Raw genomic sequence first — 13,212 nt, forward strand, 5'->3', positions numbered from 1 at the left:
TCACAGGTACGGGGTTAGGAGGAGACGGGGCTGTGTGAGATCAGTGAGCAGAGCGGAGACCATTTCAATGTAATGCTGTTACAGCGTGTTTTACCGCTCGGTTTTCCCGCAGCTCTCCTCTAACTCCAGCCACCCCTCCCACTTCCTCTGCCCTGGCAAGGCTGTAATGGGGACAATGCAAGGCTGCAATGGGGACAATGCAAGGCTGCAATGGAAGCAAGGCAAGGCTGCAATGGAGGCAAGGCAAGGCTGCAATGGAGGCCAATGTAAGGCTGCAATGGAGGCCAATGTAAGGTTGCAATGGAGGCCAATGTGAGGCTGCAATGGGGGCCAATGTGAGGCTTCAATGGAGGCCAATGTGAGGCTTCAATGGAGGCCAATGTGAGGCTTCAATGGAGGCCAATGTGAGGCTTCAATGGAGGCCAATGTGAGGCTTCAATGGAGGCCAATGTGAGGCTTCAATGGAGGCCAATGTGAGGCTTCAATGGAGGCCAATGTGAGGCTGCAATGGAGGCCAATGTGAGGCTGCAATGGAGGCCAATGTGAGGCTGCAATGGAGGCCAATGTAAGTCTGCAATGGGGGCACAGTGAGGCTGCAATTTTGGGCATGGTGAGGCCGCAATTTTGGGCATGGTGAGGCCGCAATGTTGGGCATGGCGAGGCCGCAATGTTGGGAATGGTGAGGCCGCAATAGAGCTTTCTTTTGGTGGTATTTGATCACCTCTGCGGTTTTTATTTTTTGCGCTATAAACAAAAATAGAGCGACAATTTTGAAAAAAAATCTATTTTACTTTTTGCTATAATAAATATCCCCCAAAAATATATGAAAAAAAATGTTTCCTCAGTTTAGGCTGATACGTATTCTTCTACCTATTTTTGGTATAAAAAAAAAATCGCAATAAGCGTTTATCGATTGGTTTGCGCAAAATTTATAGCGTTTAAAAAATACGGGATAGTTTTATTGCATTTCTATTAATATTTTTTTTTTTTTTACTACTAACGGCGGCGATCAGCATTTTTTTTTTTTCGTGATTGCGACATTATGGCGGACACATAGGACAATTTTTACACATTTTTGGGACCATTGTCATTTTCACAGCAAAAAGCTATAAAAATGCTTTGGATTACTATAAAAATGCCACTGGCAGTGAAGGGGTTAACAATAGGGAGCGGGCAAAGTATGTTCCCTGGGTGTGTTCTAACTGTAGGGGGGGTGGACTGACATGGGGAAATTACTGATCCATCCGACGGATGGTTTGCTCAAACTTGTCTTGCATACACACGGTCACACAAATGTTGTCAAATTCCGAACGTCAAAAACGCGGACACGTACAACACTACGACGAGCCGAGAAAAACAAAGTTCAATGATTCCTAGCATGCGTCTAATTGATTCCGAGCATACGTAGGAATTGGCTACAACCGATCGAAATTTCCGAGAAGAACTTATCGGAAATATTGAGAACCAGCTCTCAAACATTTGTTGTCGGAAATTCCGACAGCAAATGTCCGATGGAGCATATACACAGATTTTCCGACAACAAGCTCACATCGAACATTTGTTGTCGGAAATTCCGTGTGTACGTGGCATAACTCTGTCAGTTAGACTTTCAGTGGAAATTACAGGAGGCAGATTTCTAGACAGATTCTGTAGTTTGTGGTCATTATAACTAGAATACACAGTATATTTATATATACTGTATATGTATTTTTTTTCTTGTAACAAAGCATTACTGGATTGCATGATGTATACTGTATCTGTATACAGTAAATCTTTAATAAAATCTGTACTGAAAAAAAAAAGATGACCACTATCGCTGACCTTGTCCTGAAATCACTAGTTAAAGGTTGGAAAAATAAAAATGAAGTCCAGCGACTTAGGCTGCATTCTTGATCTGGGAGTGTGACTCATAAAGAACTGAAACTATTGAATCAGCATGACAGCTTTTAAGCATAACAGCCTTTAAAAATTCCTTGCATGTCTACCTCAATTTTACTTAGTAGACCTGTACTTGAAGGGTAACACACAACTATAAAAGAGTAACCCTATCATTTAGATCAGGGATATGCAATTAGCGGACCTCCAGCTGTTGCTGTCCCATGAGTCCCATGAGGCATAGCAAGACTCTGACAGCCACAAGCATGACACCCAGAGGCAGAGGCATGATGGAACTTGTAGTTTTGCAACAGCTGGAGGTCCGCTAATTGCATATCCCAGATTTAGATTAAAACAATATGCTGCTGGTATAATGTGCAGGCACATAGAGATTCTTGCACATACTTGCTGCTACCTCCTATCTCTTGTTACAGCCAAATCCCAACCTGTTCTGACAAATAAAGATCCAACACTTCTGGGAGAGCCAGAACTCATACCTAATGCCGTGTACACATGACCGTTTTTCGGGTTGTAAAAAATTTAAAAAACATTTTATGTCATTAAAAACGATCGTGTGTGGGCTCCAGAGCATTTTTTACGATGTAAAAAATGGGCATTAAAAATTTCGAACATGCTCTAATTGTTCACATCGTTTTTAATGTTGTCGTTTTTAACGTCGTAAAAAATGGTCGTGTGTGGGCTTTAACGACGTGAAAAAAACGTGCATGCTCAGAAGCAAGTTATGAGACGGGAGCGCTCGTTCTGGTAAAACTAGCGTTCGTAATGGAGATAGCACATTCATCACGCTGTAACAGACTGAAAAGCACGAAGACTGCAAAGCGCGAATCAGCAAAAGCAGCCCCAAGGGTGGCGCCATCTGCATGGAACTTCCCCTTTATAGTGCCGTCGTACGTGTTGTACGTCACCGCGCTTTGCTAGAGCATTTTTTTTTTCACGATCGTGTGTAGGCAAGGCCGTTGTAACAATCGGGTTGAAAAAAACTTTGGCCTAGATTCACGTACAGCCGCTCTACGTTGCGCGGGCGTATCGTATTAACGCCGCCGCAACTTAGAGAGGCAAGTGCTGTATTCACAAAGCACTTGCGTCCTAAGTTACGGCGGCGTAGCGTAAATGGGCTGGCGAAAGCGCGCGTAATTCAAAGTAGACTGGTAGGGGGTGTGTTGTATTTAAATGAGGCTTGACCCCATGTAGATGCATGGCCGAACGAATGGCGCATGCGCGCGCATGCTCAGTATCATGTCATGTTTACGCCCAAAGATACGTCGGGTCAATGCCTGTGACGTGAACGTAATTTACGCACAGCCCTATTCGCGTACGACTTACGCAAACGACGTAAAAAAAGGAGCTTGTTCCGACGTCCATATTTTGCATGGGCTGCGCCACCTAGAGACATGATTTATCTTTACGCCGGCGTATGTCTTACGTAAACGGCGTAACTAATTGCGACGGGCGTACGTACGTTCGTGAATCGGCATATCTTGCTCATTTACATATTCAACGCGGAAATCAAGGAAGCGCCACCTAGCGGCCAGCGTAATTATTGCAACCCAAGATACGACGGCGTAGGAGACTTACGCCGCTCGTATCTTGGCCAAATCTATGTGTAACTGATTCTATGAATCGGGCGTATAGATACGACGGCGGCCATTCGGACTTACGACGGCGTATCTGGAGATATGCCGTCGTAAGTCTTTATGAATCTGGGCCTTTGTTTTTTCTAGACCATTAAAAATGACATTTTTTACAACCCAAAAAACGGTCTTATGTACGCGGCATTAGCCTAGCTGTCACACAATACTACTGGCTCATGATTATGATGGGGCATAAATGGGCAAGACAAGTTTGGCAGGAATATCGACGCACTTAATTCTGGTCTTTTCCTTTTCTAAAAGATCAAAGCTGCCTATCAAAATAGGGGGTACGTCTGGTATGCAAGCAGGCCTGAATTTCTGTATAACCAACATAGGCCATGGTCTAAGACAGCAGGGTCTCCAGAGGCAGCACCAAGCCATCGGCATATACATTTTTTATAAACAGTGCCAACTTTTATGCCATCATTGATGCTTCCATATGCATGTCTGTTCAGTTTGTGTAACACTCAACTGTTCCATGCTCCAAAGACAGTTCTGCCCCCTGTGGCTTCTGGGTTCTGCTGGTGACTATACAATACAGACTATATAATAGATATATAACGACTATAGTTACAGAGGGGGGCTGTCTTAAAGGGCTAGCTAGGGTGTGGCTTGACATTTAAGCAAAGAGTGCCTCTTGAGCCTCTAATGCCCCTGTGCACCCCAGTTTGTATCCTGTTCCAGTGCATCCTGTTCAAGTGCACTCAAGCCTGTAGCCTCCAGAGACCCTGTGCACTACAGCCTGTACCCTGCTTCAGTGATCCCGTGAACCCCAGCCTGTATTTTGCTCCAGTATTCTCAAGCACTCCAGCCTGTATCCAACTCCATTGTCCTTGTGTGACCTCACCAATAGCTTGGTGCAGGTAGGCTCATGTCTGTGTGGTTTGATGTTTTTGACACCCTTGTCTGCCATAGATTTTACTTAGCCATTTCTGTCTTCCTATCATTCCAGGGCAGCAAGAGACTTCCAATATATCTATGCTCGGTTCCAGGTAGTTGCCTGCTTGGGTGATTCAGAGGGCCAAAACCTGGGAGTCGGCAACAGCAAAACTCATCACAGCTTCTTGTACACTGCAACTCTGTTTATCTAAGGGTTTCTCAATTTTGCAGAATGAGTTCTCTCCCTTCAGAGCCATTGGTGGTCTTCGCTTAAGGGAAGGGTCCGCCATTTCCAGCAGTGCTATGTCCAGGCTTGAGGGAACGTGCCCCCGGTTTGAGACCTATGTTGTCAAGGCCGACCATATGCTGGAGAAGCGCTCCCGGTTTTCCTGCAGGTGGCAATCCAATCCTCTGCCTCCCTTATTTCACTAAGCTTATGGCGCCTCAGCGGGGGTATGGGGGATTCCAGTGTGGAACATTGCTCGTCTGTCAGCGGGGGAAGGCCAGGCACAGTTAGGTAGGTTTGGATGTCAGTCAGTTTTGTCTCCCGAACTCCCAGGGGTTGTGCCGAACCTAGGTCATAAAGAGTTGCGTAATAGTCCCAGAACCCAAAGGCTATTTGAGAGGACTTGACAGTGAGTACATAAGAGGGTAGGCACAGCTTATGTATCAGCGTAGGAATAATTCTTAGAGGTCAGTGAGTTCCTCCAGAGCCCCTGGGTCTCCGTTTTGTTTGTTTTTGAGTTACGCCTGTTGGAGTGCCTGCAGCACCCTATTGAAGTCCACTTGCTGGGCTTTTTTGAGCCTGGATCCCTGAGAGATCAGTTCGCCCCTCACAACTGCCTTGTGGCCCTCCCAGATAATCCCCTTGCTCACACCCTCCGTCGTGTTTTCCTTAAAGTAATGGGACAGAACATTCGTAACCCCAGAGACCACCGCCGCATCGTCCACCAGGGGACTCGTTCAGTCTCCACGACCAAGCCCTATGGGCATCTGACTGCAGAGCTAACGTGGCCATCACAGGGGCATGGTCAGATATAGTGAGACTCCTGATGGACGAGGCCTGCAGCATCTCCAGAGCCAAACGTCCTACACAGATTAGGTCTATATGGGTATAGACATGGTCCTTCGAGTAATAGCTATAGTCTCTACCTGAGGGGTGAAGCACACGCCAGCTGTCTAACAGGCGGTGGGCCTGTAGGGATCTACGAAAGTGTCTAAAGAAGGCGTGTGAGTGTGAGGGGCGTCTGTGTGATGTGTCACGCTGCGGATCTGGGCTGACATAAAAATGCCTCCCTCCCCCCCCTCCTTCTCTAGGCACTCTGTTCCCTTATCCCCCTTTTTCTGAGATCCTTGGAGGGGGTGGGGCACCTGCATAACCTCTGGTCTGTTTATTATGGTTTATGGGGGGTTTAGATGTCTTTGCCTTTTCCCCTGACAATGTGTTGCGGTTAGGGAAGCTGCTTTGTCTTAGCTCTTAAGTTGCCCCCTGCTTTTTGTACTTTACTGTGCTTTTGTATCCATGTGATGCTGTAACCTTGTTTTGTTTTCTCAATAAAACATCTCTGTTAAAATAAAAAAAAAATCACCTCCCAAGATCAGGGGGCCTTCCTTGAAGTCTGCCAGGCAGTCCTGGGTGCTGTCAATGAACGTAAGTTGTTTAGAGTTACGGACGTAAATCGTAGCTACTGTGAGTTTCTTACCTGCTATAGCTCCCTTTAAGAAGACGTACCTTCCCAGGGGGTCCACTTTGCTTTCTGTGACTTGGAAGGGACCAGATTTATGTACGGCAATAGCCGTGCCCCTAGATTTTTCAACCGGTGAGTTGCTGAGGAACCACTGATTATATAGGTGAGTTGGCAATTTGGGCATTGACCGGGGGGGGTGAAATGTGTTTCCTGCAAGAGGACCACCTGTGCCCAGGACCGTTTCAGTTCCTACAATAACTTGCTACGCTTACATGAAGAACAGTGACCACGGAAGTTATAGGAAATTACCTTAAGTGACACCATAGGGAATCCTTTTGGCAGGAGGTTGCCATGATGACAGGTGTTGTGTTACACTATATGATTTATTATTGCTCTGTGTCTTCTAAGCTCTGCTCCCTTCTGTCTAGCTGAACTCTCTCTCTCAATGTAGTTCCTTATATTCCCCTCCCACTTCCTATTTTTCTCTCTCATTAGCTCTGTATACCTATCATGCTAAACATTTTTCCTTGTGGCTTACAACTGCAAAGTTTTTCTACCTATGAATATCTATCATTAAACGGAATATACATTGGACATCGGACATTGATTTTTCATCACCTTCTTGCCTGTTTTTGTTACTAGTTCCATACTGCACCATTGAGGTCTGGACACTGCTGCTCACCATTTCAGCTACAGCGCTTGAGTCTGATCCTACCCAGCTAGTGTCGGATTGACACTCTGATTTATCACTATTTGCATAATCTGCATTTATGAAATTTTTCATATGAGACCACTCTATTTGGTATGTAGCATGTCTGTTGTGCGAAATTAAGCCATGACTTTGAGGCTGTGTATGTTTACCCTATGCCATGTTTACAGTTTTCCATGATGTATCTTTTTATCATTGTTATAGAGTTACAAAGAACCGTGACTACATTGCTCCCTATCTGTGACCCCTGATGATGGCTAAACACCAAAAACGCGGTGGGTACTAGGGAACAACCATTACAGGAGAGTCTTGGTGTCACTGTTGTATATGTACTGTGTATGCTATTTATTTGTCACACACATGCACACCTTGTTTTTGTTGCTATTTTTTATATACATTTGTAATCATGTTCATTGTGTACTATTAAAAAACATTTTATACACATCAGTGTCTGGCTTATAAAATCCCATCCCGGAGGGATCAATTTTCTTGTCCATTATCTCAGGGATGCGGCCAGAACACTGATTTTATTGAGATGGTGACTACCTCTTCTTTTTTCATATTACTAAAGTTATGCCCAGTGATGATTAGGGATGAGCCAAACACCCATTCCCCCCCCCCCCCATTCAGTTCGCACCAGAACCTTCGAACCGAACGAACGTTCGCGCGAACATTTAGAACCCCATTCACGTCAATGGGACTCGAACGTTCAAATTCAAAAGTGCTAATTTTAAAGCCCAATATGCAAGTTATTGTCGGAAAACATCTTTGAGAACCCGGATCTTGCCCCAGGGAACATGTATCAATGGAAAAAAAGTTTTAAAAATGGTTGTTTTTTATGGAGCAGCGATTTTAATGATGCTTAAAGTGGAAAAAAATGAAAAATTCCTTTAAATATCGTACCTGCTGGGTGTCTATAGTAGTGTTTAGAACTGTCCCTGCACAAAATGAGATTAGTATAAGAAAAAAGTAATTTAAGACTGCTTGCGGCTTTAATGTAATGTCTGGTCCCTGCAATATGGATGAAAATCACTGAGAAAAATAGCATGGGTTTCTTTAGGTGCAAACTACAGAGCACAAGTGCAGTACACACCAAGTAACATTAGGTGCAAACTACAAACCACAAGTGCAGTACTGGTACACACAAAGTAACATTAGGTGCAAACTACAGAGCACAAGTGCAGTACACACCAAGTAACATTAGGTGCAAACTAAAGAGCACAAGTGAAGTACTGGTACACACAAAGTAACTTTAGGTGCAAACTACAGAGCACAAGTGCAGTACTGGTACACACAAAGTAACTTTAGGTGCAAACTACAGAGCACAAGTGCAGTACTGGTACACACCAAGTAGCTTTAGGTGCAAACTACAGAGCACAAGTGCAGTACTGGTACACACCAAGTAACTTTAGGTGCAAACTACAGAGCACAAGTGCAGTACTGGTACACGCAAAGTAACTTTAGGTGCAAAACTACAGAGCACAAGTGCAGTACTGGTACACATAAAGTAACTTTAGGTGCAAACTACAGGGCACACGGACAATACACCACGTGAGAATACTGCAGCTAGCACAATCAACTGATAGACAGTAAATTAGGATAGAAATAACTGATCTAGCTAAACTATACAGTGTATAAATATATGTACAACACCTGGGATGTGTATATATATCCTCTACACACTGTAACTTTAACTAAACTGACTAGCCTGCCTGCTCTATCTATCTAGAAAAAAAGACACTGTCTCTCTCTCTCTAGGACTGATCTATTCACTAACACCGCCGCAACACACTACACAAGGCCGCCCTGGGGCGTGTACTAAAGCCCTGAGCCATAATTGGCCAAAGCCACCCTGCCTTTTTTTGCGCGCTGTGATTGGCCAAGCATGCGGGTCATAGTGCATGCTTGGCCAATCATCAGTGCGCAATGCCGCAGTGAATCATGGGCCGTGTCGCGTCACTCGAATTTGGCGTGAACGACCCGTTTTGTTCGTATTTCGACAAGCGGTCGAACAGAAGATGTTCGAGTCGAACATACATTCGAATCGAATGCGGAGCTCATCCCTAGTGATGATAACAAAGTCCGGAAGGTAGAAGTCAAGGTAGCCAAGGGAGGATTGAAGCAAACCTTTAGTCGACCAGTTACAGAGTTGGTACTCCTTTTGCCAGGTGAATGACTTGTGCAAGGACTAACCATACTGTTGGCACGGCGGGGAGTACATTTCTGCTATCTTCAGGTTCTACTCAGAACTTTGGAATTCTTTGAAGACGCCATACCTTGGACTTCATGTTCTTAAATGCTGTTGAACTTATGTTTATGCTTGTTTTGTTGCATGTTTTTCATTACAGGTTCTATTACAGGTTCCAGGACATTTATCAGTATTGGACTTATTGAATATAAATAAATATTAGTTTATGGCTATGAAATCTAAAGATTCCAGACAGGGAGTGTTGTGTTACACTATGTGATTTATTATTGCTATGTGTTTTTAAAGGAACACTAAAGGTTTGTTTTTTATTAGATCAATTGATTGCTGTAAGCTAGAGCGTTTAAACATCACTTACCTCATTTTTCCTTTTGACCTCCAAAATACAGTAATCCAGGTTTGAAAATGCCATTTCCTGTCTCTCCTCTTCTTGCTTTCCAAGAGCATCTGAGCAGTTTTGCATGGTGGAAAGCAGAATGGGCTCACCCCCTCCCTATGACTACAGCCCTGCGTGAAGATAAGCTTTTATCCCTCACAGGCATGGAGGCTAAGCCTAATGGGAACTGTAGTTCCCATTAGGCCGTGATGTAGCAAGAGTGAGCGCACCGCAAACCAGGAAGTCAGTGAGAATAATGATTCAGGCATGACGGAGGTGAATAAAACAGCTCGATTTCAAAAGGTATCAAACTAGTTATAATGCAAAACATTGCCTTTTACTTTATCAGCTACTGTCAGACTTTAATTTAAGAGGATAATATTTTTGTCTTTACAACCCCTTTAAGCTCTGCTCCCTTCTGTCTAGCTGAACTCTCTCTCATCGTAGTTCCTTATATTCCCCTCCACTTCCTGTCTCTCTCTCTCATTAGCCCTGTATACCTACCATGCTAAACATCTTTCCATGTGGCTTACAAATGATTAATCGTCTGTCTCTCTAACAGTGAGTTATTCATTGAGTTAAGCTGTCTGAATTGATGCAAGGGATAAATAGAACATCAGGTCGTGCAAGCCCTACATGAAGCTGGAGATAAAGTTTATGGCCTTGTAGTTAAGTCAGAACAAAGGGTTTAGCGTGGGAGGCGGAGCCGGAAGCCGTTTCTGTGCAAAAGGAATGTAGTGAGAAGTAGAAAGCAAAAGGGGAAGAAAGAGACACAGTGAGAAACATTAAAACAAACATGTAACATGGGGGGAAATGCCCCATCTTGAAATATCTGGGGGGTGTGCCCCGGGTTCGGCCCTACAAGGGGGGAGCCCCCAGAACCCATCCCCCTTTCCAAAAAGGAAATTTACCTAGTGAGGTACAGCCTACGTGGGGAACGTGGACCAACATGAGAGGGCAGGACGCGGAGATCAGTCATCTTTCAAGCATCTTTGGTTGCTTGAAGGTAATAGTGCAATCCCCAGCGATAAGGCAGGCCAGCTTTTTGGATAGGCTCCAACAGTGGTCAGAGGGCCCTGTGCTGCATAAGGGTGTGCCTGGAGATATCCTGGTAGAAAGAAAGGTGGGCACCATCAAAGTCAAAGTACTGCCTCCCTCGCATTTTTTGCATGATCCAGTCCTTCAATGTATACTTGTGGAGCTTGCAAATTACATCTCTAGGATTGTCTACATCCTGGTAGGGAGGTCTAAGGGCTCATGGGCACGATCGATCTCAATGATCGCTGTTGCAGGCAGTCCTAGGATTTCTCTAATTATGTCTTCCAGGGTGGGGACAATATCCTTAGGAGCTGTGGCTTCTGGCAGGCCGCGTATGCGGATGTTGCGGTTCTCAAAATCATCTGACACAATAAAGCCAAAATTTTCTGATCCTGGGCGCTGCATCTGTCTTATAGCATAGAGATGGCTGGTAAGGCCTCATCAAGTCTCTGCTCCACAGATTCCATTCTAGCCCCCAATTGATTAGTGTCCGCTTTGAGCTGTGCCATGTCGGCCTTGAAGGCCTTCTCCGCCCTGGCAGTGAATCTTTCTAAATCTTCCTGGGTGGGAAGGGACCAGATGTGGCGCTTTATATCCCCGTCTCCTAGGAAATCCGCCATGTCAGGGCCCCAGTCGTGGAAGGTACATGATCCCGGGGAAGGTGGGTGAGCAGAGTCACTCACCAGTTCTGGAAAGGGGGGTCTGGGAGTCAACGGTCCGTTTTTGCTGGGCTGCAGCTTTCTGCACTGCTTTGGATGCCTTCGGCATTTTCACCATTTTGGAGGTCTTGTGTCCCGGTCCGCAGGCCCTGCCGAAGAAAGCCTCCAGCTGCCCTTGTCGGGTCCCCTCCGTCCTCGACTGCTGGGAGAGTGCCTGCCGGCCTTGGGACATGGTTACTGCTGCTGTGGAGGCAAAATCGCCCCTCGATGCTGGTCAATAAGTGGCGGTGGATGAGGAGCTGAGGCAATGCACATCCTCACTCCTCCATAGCCAAGCCACGCCCCAATTAAATGTTTTTTTTAATATTGCAATACAATAATGAGAGCAACAATTTGAGCATCAGCATGCAACAGGTATAACCCTTAAATATCTTATAGTACTGCCTATCCCCAGAATTGTGTGTATACTGTTGATAATCAGAGTCTAAATATAATAAAATTTATGATACATTCAAAATAAATAAAATATGTGCCGTAAAGCTCAGCATCGCATCCATAAAGTGCATAAACAAGCATAAATTGTAATTCTCATTAAACCCATATGTTCTATTTAAACCCAATTTTTTAACACCACAAATATTTTATTTTTAGACATGTTAGTATAAAGCCTCATACACACGATCTGACTTCCAACTGACTTTTCCGTGGATTTTGCTCCAAATGGGCGTTGGCCGTGAACTTGGTATGCATACACACGGCAGGACTTTTTTCGGTCAACTTTCATCAAATCACATGGTTTTTCAGCTCTTTACCGCCACCCTGTGGGCAACTACTGCTATGGTTGGCTGATCTTTAGCATTGGTTCTAAGCATGCGTGTTTGTACTTTGGACATTAGTCTATCAGACATTTGTCGAATTGTCCGCTTAAACAGGTCCTTCGGATATTTGTTGTCAAAAAGTCTGATCGTGTGTATGGGCCTTTGGAATCACCTCTGTGACATAGGTACATCATATAAGATCGGTATCCGTATGTTCATGTTCAGCAAAATTTCTCAGGATAGGTAATCTTGGCTGTCTCTGTCTATGAGTATGTTTGTGCTGGGCCATCCTATCTTTTTTTGTTTCCCTAACATATACTGTAACTTTTAAGATATGCAAATGTATGAACCAAAAATGACAGTTGCCATGTGAAATGCTTTTTTGTTGTTTAAACTTTGGCTTTTAGTGGGATAGCCATTAGCCCTTTAACATCAGTGGGCACTGTATACATCATAAACAAGGATATGTACTGTATCAGACCAGAGAGCTGCAAAAAAGGTCTGCAGACTACCTCTAGCCTGTGGTTGGTTACATCGTTACTGTACATAGTTAGCCAGGTTGAAAAAAGACACAAGTCCATCTAGTTCAACCAAAAGAAAACAAAAAACATACAATCCCATATACACAATCCTATACCCACAGCTGATCCAAAGGAAGGCAAAAAAAAACCAGCAAAGCACGATCTAATTTGCTACAGCAGGGGAAAATTTCCTTCCTGACCCCCCCCCCCCCCCTCGAGAGAGAGAGGCATTCGGATATTGCCTGGATCAACTTTACCTATAAATGTTAATACCCAGTTATATTATGTACACCTAGGAAAGAATCCAGGCCTTTTTTAACCACTTAACACCCGGAATGCTCTATTGTTCTGACAGGACGTCATTTAAAGCCTCTAGGGCGCGCGCGCCCGTCGCGTCACTGGGAACACTGTGCGCGTGCCTGGCGGCCGCAATGGCCTCCAGGCACCCGCGATTGCCCAGTAACTGAGCAGGGACGTGGAGCTCTGTGTGTAAACACAGAGCTCCACGTCCTGTCAGGGAGAGAGGAGACCAATCTGTGTCCCTTGTACATAGGGACACAGATCGGTCACCTCCCCCAGTCACCCCTCTCCCCCTACAGTTAGAACACTCAATAGGCTACACATTTAACCCCTTCCCCGCCCCCTAGTGGTTAACCCCTTACCTGCCAGTCACATTTATACAGTAATCAATGCATATTTATAGCACTGTTCACTGTATAAATGTGAATGGTCCCAAAAATGTGTCAAAAGTGTTCCGATGTGTCCGCTATAATGTCGCAGTCCCGGAAAAA

At 44.8% G+C, this 13,212-nt stretch overlaps 1 long non-coding RNA gene across 1 annotated transcript; it reads left to right on the forward strand.

Annotated features, from left to right (window-relative positions):
* The first annotated feature begins 4,053 nt into the window (after positions 1-4,053).
* Positions 4,054-7,245, forward strand: LOC120913725. The gene is made up of 2 exons (XR_005743562.1): positions 4,054-6,896; positions 7,008-7,245. It is a non-coding gene; the product is annotated as an uncharacterized LOC120913725 (long non-coding RNA).
* The last annotated feature ends 5,967 nt before the right edge of the window (positions 7,246-13,212 follow it).

The sequence above is a fragment of the Rana temporaria genome, chromosome 1, assembly GCF_905171775.1.
Source record: "Rana temporaria chromosome 1, aRanTem1.1, whole genome shotgun sequence".
Taxonomy (NCBI): domain Eukaryota; kingdom Metazoa; phylum Chordata; class Amphibia; order Anura; family Ranidae; genus Rana; species Rana temporaria.